The sequence below is a fragment of the Trichosurus vulpecula genome, chromosome 4 (assembly GCF_011100635.1).
Source record: "Trichosurus vulpecula isolate mTriVul1 chromosome 4, mTriVul1.pri, whole genome shotgun sequence".
NCBI classification, from domain to species: Eukaryota; Metazoa; Chordata; class Mammalia; order Diprotodontia; family Phalangeridae; genus Trichosurus; species Trichosurus vulpecula.
The window spans coordinates 337,694,649-337,711,951 of record NC_050576.1 but is presented as its reverse complement, the minus strand read 5'-3'; the positions used below and the strand labels follow the sequence as shown (position 1 = coordinate 337,711,951).

At 36.4% G+C, this 17,303-nt stretch overlaps 1 protein-coding gene across 3 annotated transcripts in view; it reads right to left on the bottom strand.

The window, feature by feature from the left end:
• LMO7 (LIM domain 7) overlaps positions 1 to 17,303 on the bottom strand; it is a 264,422-nt gene that overhangs the window by 109,886 nt on the left and 137,233 nt on the right. The gene's annotated exons all lie outside the window — the stretch shown is intronic.

Here is a 17,303-nt window from a genome sequence, read left to right as displayed (position 1 = left end):
CATGAGGGTTTGTTCTCATGGTCCCAAACATGAAAGGGAACATGTTCATAGTGGCTTGGCATGCCAAAGCATATCTGAATAAACTCAAACACGCTGGAAACACCACATCACTAGCTGGCATTTGAGCTGATATGGAACCTAAATCTCTTCTACTCAACAGTTGGCCCTGGTAGAAAAGCATACAGCCCTTCTGCTGGGAGAAAAGCAAGCACTGTCTTTCCTGCCTTGAAAGTTACATGTACCTATAAGAAAGAGGTCAAAGTGGATGGTTATAGAGAGAAAAAGATTTTTTTTAGAAAACTGAAGAAAGATGTGATCAAACATGTTTGGATCCTTCTTGAAAAAAAGAGAAAGGATCTGGGAAAATGGCCTAAGTATAAAGGGATGAGGAACAATTCTTCCTGATAAACCAAAGGACAGGAGGTATTTATGATCAGAGGTGTGGGGTTTCTGTTATGGAGTGGAGCAGTAAAACTCAGTTTTCATTACTCAACTGCACAGTGGAAGCCCTGATTCACTTTTTAGTAAGAGTGAGTCAAAGATTAAATAGGCCCAAAAGCCCAAATCCCGGACAACTCCAGGGCAAAGGTTCTCAATCTATTCCTGTTTCATCAGAAGAAAAAAGAAACTGTTTTCTTTTTGTAAGTTTGAGAAAATAGAGTAAAGACTCAGTTCCTTATTAAAGTTCATGCAATGAATCATGCAATTCATGATTGCTATAATTCACCTCTACAGAGTTCAAGTAATTAGAGATTCTAATGTTAAGGGTCTGGGGTGGTTGTTTTTTTATTTTTTTGTCTTAAACAGAAGAGAGTACACAGCCTCCAGAGCCCTGTTTAAAGCAGAACAATATTGTGGTGTTCATAAAAGCCCAAATCCTAAAAAAAATATAGTTTCATAACTTCAAAAAAAATAAAAAGAAAAGCATCAAAACAGAAGGCTTCCCTACTGTTGACTTTAATTTAGTTTAAAATTTTAAAAATCGGTTGAGTAATGTTAAGATGCTAAAAATAAATTCACATGCCAAATGACACTTGTTATGAAAATTAGCATCTATTTGCTTGGCAAATATGAATAGATTGATGGAGATAAACAAACACTCATCTCTTGAAGAATCACTGTCAAAGATTTTAAAACATCACAAGATGAAAACAGACAGGCTGAAATGTAATTGTACTGAATGAAACCATACATAATAGCAGTGAAAAATGTAATTGTTAGTTTTAAATAGCGTAAGGTGGATAATACGTTGTGTCAGTCTGAAAATAAAAGAAAATCATTCGAACTGTTATTGTTTAAAATTGTTTAAAAAGTAGAACATTATACAAGAATACATGGCATATGCAGTAAGGGCAGGATGTATAGCGATCAGAATCTTGTCTTAAATGGTAGCTTCTGGACATGTGCCTACTAGTAATCTAAATTTTGCTGTCATGTTTCAAAGCATCTTGGGAGGCAGTTGCCTTAGGGAAGATATAAAATTATGAAATAAATGTTTTATGTTCATCGACACACCAAGAAACCACGCCCAACTCAAATCATAAAATGAGATGTATTTACTATTAACTTTTAATGGTTTTCATGCAAGCAAATATTTCATCTAAGAAGTGCAAACAAAATAAATAGCTAATTTGGTCAAATCATAATTGAATGCCTTGGGAGTCAGACTCTAACTGTGGTTCTGTCACTAAATATTGGTGTGACCTTGAGCTAGACACTTACTTTGGACCTCAGTTTTCTTCAACCATCAAATGAGAACTTTGACTAAGTCAGAGGTTCTCTATCATTAGACCAGGACTTGCCAGAAATCTCCATGCTTTACCTGAGAGTTCTTCAAGCTAGTTACTGTCACTTTAACCCCTGCTCAATTTATTAAGATTCCCAAGAACAGAGCGTATGTATCAATGTTTTACCTTCCTCCCCATCATGTTGAATAACCTCACTGTGACAACTTCCTCTGATGATTTCAAGGCCTTCAGGAAAAGAAAAGTAGCTCCTCCCACCATAGATTTAAAAAAAATGTGGGAGCCTGCGACTGGATGACGCCTAAGATTCTAAGAGTTGTCTGTGTAACGGAGAAAAGATAAGCCCAAAATGGCAGATCGGAATTGATTTCTAACTATGGGCTGCAGAGAGAATTTTCCAAGTTTCTTTTACAACAAAATTCCAGCCAGTTTTAGTCCAATCTTTCACTTATCCCTCCAAGGTTACCCTTGGATTCTGAAAGCCTCTAAGAACAGAGGGCAAACTCTGGCTGATCCGTCTCCAAAATGGAAAGCCATCAGTAGCTAACTGTGGCAGCTAGAGGACATGGTGGATAGAGCATTGGGCCTAGAGTCAAGAACACCTGATTTCAAATCTGGCCTCAGACTGTGTATGACCCTGGGAAAGTCACTTAACCTGTTTGCCTCAGTTTCCTCAAATGTAAAAAAGAGGGGGAGGAAGAATAATGGCTTCTATCTCCCAGGGTTGTAGTGAGGATCAAATGAAATATTTGTAAAGAACTTAGCCCAGTGGCTGACTCATGGTGAGTACCATATAAAAGCTATCTATTTTTTATTATTACTGTTGTTGTTGTTGCTATTACTATTATCCAAGGACCAAAAAAGCCAAGTTCAGTGGAGTTTCTCACCAAAAGGTTGACTATCAAGTAATACATTTTAGAGAATTTAGCAATTCATAAAATTGACTAAGACACTGAGAGGCTATGATCTTCATTGGAGAGGATAATGCTCACAAAGATTCATTCACTGCTCTTTTTAATTATTGAAGGAGTTGCAATTCCTTCATTATAACATTAAACATTTGACATCAAAGAACTTGAAACTTTTAATCATATTGAGTGGGAAACATCTGTTCATTTTATGGCAACAGTGAATATGCAGTTCTTAAGGGGAAATGTTTTATAAACAAATCATATATTTAAATGTTTCGATTATTAAATATTTTAAACAAATTATCAATAGGTCATGAATCCAGCAACATGATTCAAGATTATTAATACCAGCAATAAACTTGACCTTCACTGCTATAAAACTGATAAAGCTTTGGCCAAGGGAAAAAAATGAATAAAGGAGGACAAGATGGGCTGGAGGGAAATACAGTTAGTCTTTCACAACATGACTGTTATGGAAGTATTTTGCATGATGATACATGTGTTGTCTATGTTGAACTGCTTGCCTTCTTAGGGAGGGTTGGAGGGAAGGGAAGAGGGGAGAGAATTTGGAACTCAAAGTCTTAAAAGTATATGCCCAAAAAAAAAGTTGTTTTTGCATGCAACTGGGAAATAAGATATACAGGAAATGGGGCATAGAAATCTATCTTGCCCCACAAGAAAGTAAGAGGAAAGGAGGTAGGGAAGGGGAGTGGGGTGACAGAAGGGATGGCTGACTGGGGAATGGGGCAATCAGAATATATGTCATTTTGGAGTGGAGGAGGAGAGTAAAAATGGGGAGAAAATTTATAACTCAAAATCTTGTGAAAATCAACGCTGAAAACTAAAAAATATTAAATAATAAAATATGGAATTTAAAAAAAACTGATGAAGCTTTAAATGCATATATTGAGTCACTTTCCTAATGAAATTGGTTCATATCTTCCACCAAAATGTTCCATGAAGATAATATGCTTTATCAGATGGGCAGCACAATCTTCCGACTCCTAGTCCGGTGTTCTGCCTATGTAGTCAGAGATTCTAGTTCCCAAAACAAGCCCTTGGCAAAAACTCTGAACTAAGAGAAGATGATCTTTGATGCTTCCCTTCTCTCCACTCATCCTCCCATTTAAAAAAAAAGAAAAGAAAGTAAAAATGTTCCTGTCCCATTATTCAATAGCTTGATGCATAGCCCTTCCAAAGCCTTCAAGTAAGTGTCAAAGGAATATTGGGCATAGTGAAACACACAAGCAAAAAATGCATCACACAGAATTACATGGAGCCTCAAGGTTGAAAGGAGGCCATCTAGTCCATAATAAGGAAGAAATTTTTCAGCAAAAAAGGATGGAGCTTAATTCATCATATCTTGTCTAGGTGTTAGCCTCCTTTTATACTTGTCCCCGCTGGTTAAAAATTTTTTTAAGTGCATGAATCAAAGAATATCATCCTTCAATTGTTTCCTAATCTATTAAGAAACAAAGATTATTTCAGTAAACTAAAAATTAAGTCGAGAGTCTGTTATAGGGGGCAGCTATGTGGCACAGTGAATAAAGCACCAGCCCTGGAGTCAGGAGGACCCGAATTTAAATCCAGCCTCAGACACTTGACACATTTACTAGCTGTGTGAACTTAGGCAAGCCACTTAACCCCAATTGTCCTGCCTTTCCCCCCTCCAAAAAAAAAGTCTGTTATAAATGTGGAACATGATAAAATTCAGAATTTTACTAGTACCTGCCAAATGAGTGAACATTAACCCAAATTATATAAAAATTATATACAATTTTATGTAATTTATAAAAATTAAATAAAAATATATCAAATCTATAGTATAGGAAATATTAATCAACCTAATTTAACAGCAGCTATAAATCACAAAATATCTTTAAAGATTATCTACTCAGGAACTGGAAAAAAATCAAACTGACGCAGGAAACTTGAAATTATGTAAAAAATGTTTAAGAACTTGTCTTCATTTGGGCTTATCTTCTTTCTAATCCAAGATTCCTCAACCTTGAATGTTGATTTAAGAGAGAAGACTTAAAATCTTTTCAAGTGAAAAACAATCTCTTGAATATCAGAGCAATTATTTAAAGCTAGAAGTTATTCCAAAATAAAAGCATTTGATGTTGGGTTTAGAGAGCAACAGAATGGGATAGGCAAACAAATGACAGAATTAGTCACTTAATTCAAGGAAATTCAATGAACATTTATTAAGTATCTTCCATGTCTGATTGAGTGTTTTGGGCATGGAGGACACACGAAGTCAAAAAATGAAATATGGTCCCTGCACTATGCAACATATACAAAGATAAGTAAATATAAGGTAATGTGAGAAGGGGAAAAGAACAGTAACAACTAGAAATATCAGACAGGAAAGATTTCCTTTAAGAATTGGTATATTTGGTGGGTCTTGAAGCTAACAATCTGAAGAGGTGAAAGTCAGCTGATCTGCATTGTAGTCATTTGTATTGTAAGCATGGAGGGCAAATTGCACAGAGGTGTACAGAAATGGGAAACAGCATGCCAAGTCCTGAGAACAGCAAAAGGAATGTGAAATACATCTGGAAAAGTGGGTGATGGAAATAAATTGTGGAAAGTTTTAAATGAGAAAACTAAGGCAAAAAGAGACAAGGTAGAGAAGAGAAGAAAGAGAAAGAAAAGGAGAAAGAAGAAGACGGAGGGGAAGAATAAGAAGCCAGAAGATGGGTTATCCAACAAAGAAGACTAAGGCTAGGTAGGAGAACCAGAAAAGAGCAGTATCATAGAAACTGAGAGAAGGGAGAATACTCAGGAGTTGGGAGGAGGGGTTAGGGAGGAGTGGTCAGTAATATAAAAATCTGTCAAGAAATGGAAAAGGGTAAGGTCTGAGTAAAAGACAGTGCATTTGGTAATTAAGAAAGTGTTGGCAAACCTGGAAAGAAAAGCTTTATTCCAGCGCTAGGATGAGAAGTCAGATTTCAAGGTGATGAGAAGTGAGGAGGAGATAAGGAAGTAAAGGTAAGACTTTAGCAAGCTGTGTTTTTAAAGGAATTTGACCACAGGAGGATAAGACAGACTTATGGGATGGCAAAAAAAAAAAGTGAAGGTTTCTTTTTTAAGAAAGGGAAAATAGTGGGTACATTTGCACAAAAAAAGGAAGTGAGCCAGAAAACAAGGAACTCTTAAGGATGCCATCCCAAGGGGTATGTTTCCAGAAGGGGTGGAATCAAGATTACAAGGGATCTTGGCAAGGAAAGTGGCTGCATCTTCTTGACAGACTGGGCCAAAAGAGAATAAAAAGAGGATACAGAAGGGTTTTGAGGGACAGAATAGGTAAATTCAGCTCGCTACAGATGCCTTCATTCAAACTTGACTCTAAGTTTATGTATCTTATTGATATAAGGTTATCTAGAGCAAAGTGGGAGCTATGGCATGACCTTAAAGGAATTATTTTATCAGCCAATCAGAGAATAGGAAGATGGGTCACATTCTACCTTCTCATGACAGACAATTTTGGAGTATCTACCCAATGCAACTACCATTATCCTTCAACTAATATGACCTAATACTTCCATTCTATAATAGAGCAATTCAAAGCCTAGTTTGAAAATCATTTTATTTCAATCTTTGGTTTTCATGGTTGTGAAAGGAAAAAAACGCCTCACAAAGATAATGTAGATCTAAAGAAAAGAACATTCTGGGCTGTGAACGCTAAATCATGACACTTAGTTTTCTGTTTCTTTGTTGAAATGAAGCTGACAAATCTCCATCTACTTGGGTGTGAATCAGTTGTTCTCTTAATCTGGTCAGATGATGCATTTTGTAATTTTTTAAAGAAATGAGTTCAGGGGGCAGAGCTAAGATGGCAGCTGGAAAGCAGGGACTTCCACGAGCTTGCCACCAAGTCCCTCCAAAAACCTATAAAAAATGGCTCTGAACAAATTCTAGAACTGCAGAACCCAGAAAATAGCAGAGGGAAACAGGGCTCCAGCCAAGGACAGCCTGGAAGGTCGCTGGGTGAGGTCTATTGTGCACGGAGCTGGGAGCAGAGGGGAGCTGAGCAGAGCCCAGTGTGGGAGGTAGCAGGACCAATCAGACCAGGAGCCAGGCAGAACAGGCCCTAGTGCCCTGAATCAGTGAGCTGTGACAGTTACCAGACTTCTCAACCCACAAACACCAAAGACAACAGAGAAGGTTGGTGGGAAAAGCTGCGGGGAGTGAAAGGAGTTCATGATTTGGCCACGGCCCAGGGTGCAGCAGAGGTGGTGCAGCTACAGAAGTATAGCTACAGTTGCTTCCAGTCCCAGGCCCACCTGGTGGGAGGAATTAGGTGGCAGATCTGAGCAGGAGTGCAGAGCCTGCTTAAGATCTGAGTCAGGTCCAGGTTGGTGGTTCTTGGGGAAGGAGGAGTGCTGGTGTGGCAGAGCTGGCTGTATAGAAATAGCTCCGAAAACAACAGCGCATTCCTTCAAGCTTGAAACAAAGTACTCTTTACTCTAAAAGCAGTCATACCCCAATGAAAAACTCAAGGGTCAAGTTAGTTGACTGGGAATATGGCCAGGCAGCGAAAATGCACCCAGATTCAGTCTCAGACTTTGGATTCTTTCTTTGGTGACAAAGAAGACCAAAACACACAGACAGAAGAAGTTAACAAAGTCAAAGAGCCTACATCAAAAGCCTCCAAGAAAAACATGAACTGGTCTTAGGCCATGGAAGAGCTCAAAAAGGATTTGGAAAAGCAAGTTAGAGAAGTAGAGGAAAAATTGGTAAGAGAAATGAGAAGGATTCAAGAAAACCATGAAAAACAAGTCAATAACTTGCTAAAGGAGACCCAAAAAAATACTGAAAAATATACTGAAGAAAACAACACCTTAAAAAATAGATTAACGCAAATGTTAAAGAGCTCCAAAAAGCCAATGAGGAGAAGAATGCCTTGAAAGGCAGAATTAACCAAATGGAAAAGGAGGTTCAAAAGACCACTGAAGAAAATACCATCTTAAAAATTAGATTGGAGCAAGTGGAAACTAGTGACTTGATTGGAAATCAAGATATTAGAAAACAGAACCAAAGGAATGAAAAAAATGGAAGACAGTGTGAAATATCTCATTGGAAAAACCACCGACCTAGAAAATAGATCCAGGAGAAATAATTTAAAAATTATTGGACTACCTGAAAGCCATGATCAAAAAAAGAGCCTAGATATCATCTTTCAAGAAATTATCAAGGAGAACTGCCCTGATATTCTAGAGCCACAGGGCAAAATAAAAATTGAAAGAATCCATCGATCACCTGCTCAAATAGATCCCAAAAAGAAATCTCCTAGGAATATTGTCTCCAAATTCCAGAGCTCCCAGATCAAGGAGAAAATACTGAAAGGAGCCATAAAGAAACAATTTGAGTATTGTGGAAACACAATCAGAATAACCCAAGATCTGGCAGCTCCTACATTAAGAGATTGAAGGGCTTGGAATACAATATTCCGGAGGTCAATGGAGCAAGGATTAAAACCAAGAATCACCTACCCAGCAAAACTGAGTATCATGCTCTAAGGCAAAATATGGCTTTTCAATAAAATAGAGGACTTTCAAGCTTTCTCAGTGAAAAGACCAGAGCTGAATAGAAAATTTGACTTTCAAACACAAGAATCAAGAGAAGCATGAAAAGGTAAACAAGAAAGAAAAATCCCAAGGGACTTACTAAAGTTGAACTGCTTTGTTTACATTCCTACATGGAAAGATGATGTGTATGATTCATGAGACCTCAGTATTAGGGTAGCTGAAAGGAATATGCATATATATATATATACACACACACACACACACACATATATGTATATATGTAAATATATACGTGTGTGTGTATGTATATATGTATGTGGATAGATAGATAGATAGATAGATAGAGGGCACAGGGTGAGTTGAATATGAAGGGATGATATCTAAAAAAATAAAATCAAATTAAGGGATGAGAGAGGAATATATTGAGAGAGGGAGAAAGGGAGAGGTAGAATGGGGTAAATTATCTCACATAAAAGTGGCAAGAAAAAGCAGTTCTGTAGGAAGGGAAGAGGGGGCAGGTGAGGGGGAATGAGTGAATCTTACTCCCATCTGATTTGACTTGAGGAGGGAATATCATACACACTCAACTGGGTATCTTACCCCACAGGAAAGAAGGAGGAAGAAGATAAAAAGGGGGGATGATAGAAGGGAGGGCAGATAGAGGGAGGAGGTAATCAAAAACAAACACTTTCAAAAAGGGACAGTGTCAAGGGAGAAAATTCAATAAAGGGGGATAGATTAGGAAGGAGCAAAATATAGTTAGCCTTTCACAACATGAGTATTGTGGAAGGGTCTTGCCTAATGATACATATGTGGCCTATGTTGAATTGCTTACCTTCTTAGGGAGGGAAGAGGGGAGGGAATTTGGAACTCAAAGTTTTAAAAACAGATGTTCAAAAACAACAACAAAAAAAAGTTTTTGCATGCAACTAGAAAATAAGATACACAGGCAATGGGGCATAGAAATTTATCTTGCCCTACAAGAAAGGAAGGGAAAAGGGGATGGGAGGGGAGTAGGGGACTGGGGAACAGGGCAAGCAGAACATATGCCATCTTGGAGTGGGTGGGAGGGTAGAAATGGGGGGAAAAATCGTAATTCAAACTCTTGCAAAAATCAATGTTGAAAACTAAATATATTAAATAAATTAAATAAAGAAAAAAGAAGAAATGAGTTCAAAATTCACTGGAATTCTTCATTTGGAAGATTTTCAAATAAGCTAGAAAATTATTTCCAAGTTTTATAGTGTGATTTTATAGGTGATTCAATCAATCAAAAATTTTTAAGCACTTGCTATGTACCAGGCATTGGGCTATGGAGACATAAATACAAAGAATAAAACAATCCCTACTTTCAAATGACTAACTATCTAATGGGGGAAACAAAAAGTTTCCTATTAAGGAAATATAGTATATAATAGTAATCTATTAAGTTATACAATATAAACATAGAGTGAACACATACAAATATACAGAAAGTATTAATGTAAGATAGTTTGGAAGTGAGGGTGCTAGCAGTTGGGAGGATCAGAAAAGGGTTGTAAGATGTTACTTGAGCTACATTTTAAAGGAAGAGAGACATTTTTCCCCTTTTTAAGCTTTTATTTAGTATTTTATTTTTTCCCAGTTATATGTAAAAACAATTTTTAACATTCATTTTTAAAACTTTTGAGTTCCAAATTCTCTCCCTTCCTCCCTCCTCACCCCCACATCCCATTGAGAAGTCAAGTAATTCCATATAGGTTATACAGGCATAGTCATGCAAAACATATTCATAATAGTCTGTTGAGAAACAGACCTAGTAGTGGTATTGCTAGGTCAAAGGGTATGCACGGTTTTATAGTCCTTTGGGCATAATTCTAAATTGTTCTACAGAATGGTTGAATCGATTCACAATTCTGCCAACAGTGCAATGATGTCTTACTTTTCTCACATCCCCTCCAATATTTTTCATTTACCTTTTTAGACAATCTAATAGGTATGAGGTAGTACCTCAGAATTGGTTTAATTTGCATTTCTCCAATCAATAGTGAGTTGGAATGTTTTTTATATGGCTACAGATAGCCCTGATTATATCACCTGAAAACCGATTATATCTTTTGATCATTTATCAATTGGGGAATGGCTCTTATTTTTATAAATTTGACCCAGTTTTCTATATGTTTGAGAAATGAGACCTTTATCAGAAAAACTTGCTTCAAATTTTTTTCACAGTAACTGTATTTCCCTCTATCCTATTCCCCCCACCCCCATTTATTCTATACTCTCTCTCCTTTCACTCAGTCCGTCTTCACAAGTATTTTGCTTCTGACTACCCCTCCCCCAATCTTCCCTCCCTTCTATCATGCCCAACCCTTCTCTTGTCCCCTCCCCCTCCCACTTTCCTGTAGGGTAAGATAAACTTCTATGCCCAATTGAGTCATGTATGTCATTCCCTCTTTGAGCCAATTCTACTGAGAGTAAGGGTAACTCAGTCCCCCTCATCTCCCCCCTCTTCCCCTGTACTGCAAAAGCTTTTTCTTGCCTCTTTTATGAGATAATTTACCCCATTCTATCTCTCCCTTCCTCTTTCTCCCAGTACATTCCTCTCCCACACTTTAATTTTATTTTTTAGATATCATCCCTTCATATTCAACTCATACCTCTACCTTCTGTCCATATATGCTCCTTCTAACTACCCTAATAATGAGTGAGGTCTGATGAATTATCAATATCATCTTCCCATGTAGGAATATAAACAGTTTAAACTTTTTAAGTCCCTTATGATTTCCCTTTACTGTTTACCTTTTTATGCTTTTCTTGAGTCTTGTGTTTGAAAGCCAAATTTTCTATTCAACTTTGAACTTTTCATCAAGAATGTTTGAAAGTCCTTTATCTCCTTGAATATCTATTTTTTCCCCAAAGGATTATACTCAGTTTTGCTGGGTAGGTGATTCTTGGTTATAATTCCAGCTTCTTTGCCCTCCTAAATATCATATTCCAAGTCCTCCGATCCTTTAATGGAGAAACTGCTAAATCTTGTGTTATTCTGACTGTGGCTCCATGATACTTGAATTGTTTCTTTCTGGCTGCTTGTAATATTTTCTCCTTGAACTAGGAACTCTGGAATTTGGCTATAATATTCCTGGCAGTTTTAATTTGGGGATATCTTTCAGGAGGTAATGGATTCTTCCAATTTCTATTTTACCTTCTAGTTCCAGAATATCAGGTCAGTTTTCCTTTATAATTTCTTGAAAGATGATGTGTAGGCTCTTTTTTTTTTGATGAAGAGAGACATTCTATGAGGTGGAGGTAAAGAGGGAGGGCAACCCGGACATGACAAATGGCCAGTACAAAGCCAGAGACAGGAAAGTGTTACAAGTTACACAAAGAATACCCATTTGGATGGACTGCAAAGTGTGAGAAGGGAAATAGTGTCCGATGAGGCGGAAAGTTAGGTTAGGGACAGAATGTGAAGGTCTCTAAAGGATAAACAGAGGAGTTTATGGATGCAAAAAGATGACACCAGGGTTGACTGAGTAGGGGAATTCCATGGTCAGATCTGTGCTTCAGCCCAATTACATTGGCAGCAGTGTATAAGATGGACTGGAGTAGTGAGAGATGTGAGGCAGGAAGAGTAATTAGGAAGCTGTTTCATTAACCTAGAATTAGTAAATCTGGGAAGAGGAATTTCATTTGAATGATGAAGTCAGGAACCAGGTTACAAAGAGCTGAAGAGTGAGTGAGAAGAGAAGAAGTAGAGGTGAATATAGATGACTTTTTCAAAGAGCTGGAGACAGAAAGGGAGACAAAGGCTGACTGCTTCAAAGAATGGTATGATCTACTGAAGCTCTTTTTTTAATGATATGAGAGACTTGAACCTGCTTGAAGACAGTAGGGAAGGAACAAGTAGATATAGAGAGGTTGAAGATTCAAGGGAGAAAATGTTGACTGAGGATGCAATCTTCCACAGAGGACACAAACACACAGAGTAGTTGGCCATGGTAAGAAGGACAACCTCCTTTAGAGACTAGGGGAAAAGAGGTTAGAGTGGGAGATAATGTGAAGAGATTTTATGATGTTCAAGGCATTTGATCTTTGAGTAAGGCAAAGAGGATATGGGAGACCTGAAGGAGTGTACAATCCACTAAACCCACATATATTCTTCAGATGAACAGAGGTATAGCCATGTCTTGACATTCTTGTACTGACGTTGATTTTTTTAAACATAAGTACAAAAACTTTATAATTATCCCCATTAAATTTTGTCTTACTCTATTTTGCTCATTGTTCTGCCTATCAAGGTCTTTATATATCCTAGTTACATCATCTGATGAGCTCCTCCAGGCTGACACTGAACCATCCATGAGTAATCTTGGGATTCAGTCATGCAGCTAATTCTCACTTCACGTAACCATACTATTGTCTACCTCTACTGCACACAAATAGCATGAGAGATTGGGCCAAAACCTAGGTAAATGCTATCTATAGTATTTCCTCATCTAAAAGTTTAATAATCCTCTCAAAAAAGCCAAAGGAATTATTTTGGATGATTCTATGCTGAGTATTAGTGGTCTCAGTTTCCTCTTTCAAAATGTTTACTAACCATCATTTAAATAACATTTGGAAATTTTGCCAAGCTCATTAATCTATGGTTTTCAGAATCCCTGCTAGTCCTTGTATAAAAAAAAATCTGAATATTTGTTCTCCTTCTCTAATTCTTTGCCACTCTCACTCTCTACAATCTTTCAAAGATCAGTAATCACATTTACAAGTTGTTTCATTACTGTTCAGTTGATCTGTGCTTGTTGACTTGAATAAAATAAGGACAGCTGGATGCTCTTTTATTATCTCCTTACTTATCTTAGGTATCAACTCCCTAACTGCCATTATTATTCTGCACTTTCCAGACCAAAGATCATTCTCCATGGCAGAGAAAACAGGAGCAAAATAAAAGTTGATAAGCTGTACCCTGTCACCTTTTATTGCTGCTCCATTCATCTCAATAAATAATATTAGCCCTTTCTTCAATCCTGTCTTTCCCAACACAGTTTCATTTAAAAAAAAAACCTTTCAGTAATCCTTAGCTTTCCTCAACAACCACTGCTTATATTTATGTTTAGCAATACTATTCTTACAGCACCATAGTACTCTTTCATATTTCCTTACTGCCCTTGTACCTTTCTTCTGTATTTATGAATTATTTCTCCATACATCTTCTGTATATATGGATGAAATCATAGTAACATCAGTACCTTCAGCCAACTCCTCCTTTTTCTAAATAGAAGTGTTTCTCTGTGTGATCAGAATTTCATTCTCGAGAACTTCTCATGCCTCCTGAACTGACTTCTACAGAGTTTGTGGGATCCTTTTTTTTAAGTTTTATTGATATGTTCTTTTTTAAATCTTTGGGATACTTTTTATTTTTAAAAAAGTTTCATGATAGATATTTTTTATTATAAACTTATAAACTACCCACACTTCATGAGGCCTCTTGTAACAAAGTAAAATATTTAAGTAAAATTAATAATACATCATCTCCATATGAAAGTACATGCAACATTTTATATATATATACATATGTGTGTATGTATATATATTACTCCCACATGTCCATATTTCTAATTGTTTAATTTAATTGCAGAAATCTATTTTCTCTCCTTCCTACCACCACCCCAATTAAAAGAAAAAGAAAAAAACAAATTCTTTGTAACATACATAATAAAGCAAAACAAATTCCCTCAGTGGCTATCTGTGAGAGAGAGACAGAGAGAGAGAGAGAGAGAGAGAGAGAGAGAGAGTGTGTGTGTCTGTGTCTGTGTGTGTAGATACAAATGTCTGTCTCTGTCTTTCTCTATATATACATGTATTTCTCATTTCTTACAAAAAATAATATTCTATTACATCCATGTACTACAATGTAGAGACAGAGAGAGACAAAAATAGGGATAGAGTCAGAGAAAGAGACAGAAATGGATGATAGAATTAGGGTGATGAATGAGACATACACATATGTATAACACAAAATATTCAAAATTATATACATGTGTATATAAATATAAAACATTAAATAATATACATGCTTATATTACTGCACATATAAACTCTAAATGTGTATTTACATATATATTTCTCAGCTTATATATTGACACACACATATATACAGTGTAGATATAAACACATATCTGTCATATCTGTGATATACATATGTGTATACACACATACACATATGTCTGTCTCATTCATCACCCAAAAGCTATCACCTGTCTGTCAGGAGTAGATTTCATCTTTGGTCCTCTGAAATTACAGAATATTATCATATTGATCATATTTCTTAAGAGCTTTCAAAGTAGTTTGTCTTTCCAATAGTCTTACTGTATAAAATGTTCTGCTGGTACCGCTCATTTCATTCTTCATCACTTTTTCAAAATTAGGGAAGATGATTGAGATAGGAAGACCAACCAGAAGATTCCTGCAATAGCCCAAGAATGACAGACTTCTGGCCAAAATGGATGTCTGAAAATGATGAATACTACCCAGCTGCCACATATCTACTTCAGCAAAACCCTGAAACTCACAGAACACCAAAAAACAAACATGAAATCCAATGAGAAAACAATATTAAGTGACTTCTTCCACCCCAGAATTAACAAAAAGTCAGTCCGAAGTCCAAGGGTAGTTGAAAAGGGAACCACCAGAAAAGCCAGCACACCAAAGCTCAGGAGACCAGAGATGGACCAGGGATGTGTAGACCCTGCAAGCTTCTGTGTGCAGAGGTTACAGGAGTGAACGGCTCCCCTGAGGAAATCCCAAGCAAGTAAGAAGGCCCCAGGGGTCCTAAAAACCTTGTTCTGAGATATAAGAAACTGCTCTGATCATCTAACACTCTGAAACTCCAGTGGGAGACAAAGCAAAGCAAACGATTCTGGAAAGCAATTTGGAATTATACAATGACAGTGACTAAAGGGCCTATATCTTTTTGTCCCATAGATTCCACTCCTAGGCAGATACCTCATTGAGGTCACTGACAATATGAAAGGTTCTCTATACAACAAAACATTAATAGCAACACATTTTATGACAAGGGATTAGAAAAAATGGGTTCTCATCAACTGGGGAATGACTAAACAAATGAATGTGTTGGAATGTTACTATTCTGAACCTGAGTTCTCTGCCTTCTCTTTGTCTCTCTTGATCACAGTTCCATTTACTCAGTTGCATTATCTCTTTTTTTATTCTATTTGCATAATAAATACCAAGAAACATGAAAAGACTTAGGTAAAACAATGCAAAATTTATATACATATATATACACATATGTGTATATATACATATGTGTATGCATATGTCTATATATGTGTATGTGTGTATATCTGATGACTACAACAAAGTAATTGAAATGAATAACAGCTACAAAACAATCAAAACTGAATGATTTGAAATTATAAGGACCAAGCTCAGCCCAAAAGAAGAGATAGGGGAAGACATCTCCCCTTGAATCCTTTGCAGAAGTAGGGATCCATGAGTGTGGAGCACCATATATAATTCAGATTATTTTCAAATGTAAATTGATATTGCTGATATTTTCTATTTTTTTTATTAAATTCTTTGTTCTTTAATCTTATTAAATTAAATTAATAAATTAAATTAAATTTCATTGAATTCTTTGTTCATTAATTTTTTGCTAATTCTTTGCCTCTCTGAGTGGGGGGAGGATGGAAGAGGTGGGATATAAGGGGAAATGTAAGTAATGTAGAAACAGAAGATATCAAGATCTATTTTTCCTTTAAAGCATTCCACGATGGAGTATCTTTGTAAGTGAAAAGGAAATAAAATTAATTATTCACATCTAGAATAAACAAAAGGTAATAAGGCAGGATTTGAAGAGTTTGAGATACTTTCTATAAGAGAAATGTTACATATTATGATTCCATGATGAACCATAAACAGCATCTTACTTTAAAGAGCAAATATATTCTCTAAAGAAATCAAAAGTCCTTGAGGTCATTCAGCCCAGTCTACTGACGATCATCCATCCTATCTTGAACACTTCCAGGAACAAAGAGTTCACCATTTTGAAAGGAAGATTATGTCAATGCCGACAGCTCTTTTTAGGACGTGTTTTCTTTATTAAGCCCAAATACCCCCATCAGTCCCAGTCTGGCTTCAGATATAATGTCTACTACCTCTTCTACATAATACCTTTTTTCAATTATTTGAAGATGAAGTCTTCTCTTCTACAGGTTTTCTTCTACTTCAGTTTTTTGTTTGTTTTGTTTAGTTTTGGTTGTGTTTTTTTTTAACCATTCCTCACATGATATGGTTTCTAAACCAATATCCTGATTATTCCTCTTCTGGATTTGCTCACTTACCAATTTCCTTCTTAAGATATGAGATACGGAATAGAACACAGTATTATAAATATGTTTTAACCAGAAAAGAAGGAATTCTCCCCTTGATATGGATATTAAAACTCTATTAATCTAGTCCAAATTAAAATTATTTTAACATTCACATTATACTATTCACTCATACTGGGTTAATGGTCAAGTGCTACCAAGCCAGGCTTCCTCCCAATCTGCAATCATGCAACTAATTTTTAAAAATGAAAGCTAAGATTATATGTTCTTCTCTTTGGTTTTTTTTTTCATCTTTCTTGCTTCAGGCCATCAAAATTATTGTCATGCCGTCTATCCCTATCAAATGTTTATCACCTGCTAATTAGAAAAAATATGGCACATATAATTTAACTTGTGAAAGACATGCTAGAAGTAAGACAGTGAAAGGCAGAGCCCTTCACTACTCTTTTTAATAACCAACCAGTCCCTCCAACATCCCAGCTAGGTTAAAATCAATACTTAAATCAAAAAATCCCTGAGTACAATTTGTTTGACCAGCCACAACTCTTGGAATCCATATCTTCCTTTAAGACTCCGATAAAACATAACCTTTAGAAGGTTTTTCCCAGTCTGTTCCTCCTGCCATTCCCCAACTATTGGTGCCATCCTCTCTAAAATTACCTCTTGAAAACTAATGTTGTTTTATGTTTTTTTTTCTTTTCCTATTTTTTTCTATTCCTATTCCTAGCACTTAGCATTATACCTGTTACATAGTAAGAACTTAATAAATTCTTTTTG